This window comes from Oratosquilla oratoria, chromosome 6 (genome assembly GCF_046742065.1).
Source record: "Oratosquilla oratoria isolate Oo_2021 chromosome 6, ASM4674206v1, whole genome shotgun sequence".
NCBI classification, from domain to species: domain Eukaryota; kingdom Metazoa; phylum Arthropoda; class Malacostraca; order Stomatopoda; family Squillidae; genus Oratosquilla; species Oratosquilla oratoria.
The window spans coordinates 7,485,159-7,486,764 of record NC_134782.1 but is presented as its reverse complement, the minus strand read 5'-3'; the positions used below and the strand labels follow the sequence as shown (position 1 = coordinate 7,486,764).

At 36.4% G+C, this 1,606-nt stretch overlaps 1 protein-coding gene across 1 annotated transcript in view; it reads left to right on the top strand.

Annotated features, from left to right (window-relative positions):
* Nucleotides 1-1,017: 1,017 nt before the first annotated feature.
* LOC143026262 (chitotriosidase-1-like) overlaps nucleotides 1,018-1,606 on the top strand; it is a 14,447-nt gene continuing 13,858 nt past the window's right edge. Inside the window, exon 1 of the mRNA XM_076186353.1 lies at nucleotides 1,018-1,138. The gene's annotated coding sequence lies outside the window, so the exon portion shown is untranslated. The remainder of the gene's footprint in view (nucleotides 1,139-1,606) is intronic.

Genomic DNA, 1,606 nt, shown 5'->3' with positions numbered 1-1,606 from the left:
TTTTAAGAAACGATTAGACAACTTTATGGATGGGGATGACAGATGGTGATGGATACGGAGCTGCCTTATGGTCTCTTGCAGTCTCCTTCATTCTTATGTTCTTATGTAAGACAAGAGACGAATAAACTTGTAATTAGCCCAAATGTGATTCCTTCCCTAGATCTTTCTTACTCGGAAGGATGCAGCTAGAAAATTAATACATATTGTGTATTTCAACGCTTTAGCATTTCTTAACAGAGATCTTACCCTAGAGTTACTCCAAATCACATTCCCACAATTTTACGTATGATTTTTCATATACATCTGACATCATTTTACTGATGTCTGAAATAGAACGTAGGTGAATTAGATATATACTTCTCTCATTTATTATTTCACTTGCAGGAAACCCACGACCTCAAGATACTCGGCAATGGTCCTCTGGATGACCTACAATCCTCTTAGAGAAGAAACATTGCATTGGTGTCTGTGTTATGTGAATGTGGGACGGTATCCTAGTTGGCGTGAGTTGGGTCTGCCTCTTTTGTGTCTGGGTGGTAACCTGAAAGGTGGGGCTTTTGTTCGATTTTCGTTTGATTTCCTAATGCCCCACTCAGCACTTATGTCAGGGGTGCACGTTTTAGTATATTTATCTAATGATATGTGGCTAGAGTGGGGTATATACTGATATACATAGGATATGTCGGCTGTGCTTCCTTATGAGACGCAACTTTAGAATAATGTCATTAAACTAAGTGATGTTTAGAATACAAATGAACTTGAATGTCAAAAGTCTTTGCCCTTGGGATTTGCTTATTCGTCAATCTTTCTCTTTAACACGTGCAATGCAAGTTTTAAGCGTCACTAATATCACGCCCAGGTCACGTGGCCTCCATGCATCACTTCCTTTAATCACTGTGTTGCTTAGAGAAAAGACGTGGGAGATTTTTCTTTTTTTCTTTCTTTCTTTTTTTTTCTTTCTTTTTTTCGTTTTTAATAAATTGTCTGGTGAGTGTCTGTCGTGAGAACGAGAGGACCTGTCCTAGTGAGAGACTTAGATAAGGAGTTCCCCCCTAGAAGCCTTCCCAATCGTTTATAAGCAGCAAGACCACATGGCTGGGCAGACTTCGAGCAGACTTTCTTGCTGTGGAGTAGATAGGTGAGTCTTTGTTGTCCTAATTTACGAAATTAATAATAACTTATAAGTCGATTTTATTTATATAGGCCAAAATGGCAAAGTGTTAGTGTTAGAACGGGGCAAGTGTCCAGTGGATTATTTGTCCACCAAAGGGATTATGGTCATAATATTGACTGGGGAAATTCTAAAATAATTACTTTTTGTAATAATATTATAGAAAGAAATATTATTGAGTCTTGTTTCATAAAAAGAAATTTTGGAAATAGCATGAACTTGAGTTTGGGTTTATTTAAATTGGACAATTTTATTATTGACAAAATTGTGTGTGATAATATGTAACATGGGACCTTTCCGAATATCTTCTGTCTTCTTATGTATATATTGTTTCTTTCTGTATTGATTTTCTGTACCTTTGAAAATGTCTTAATAGATGAAAACGTTCGGTATCTGTTTTTTCAATTTCCCGGTGGTTTCTGCAAAAATAATTTA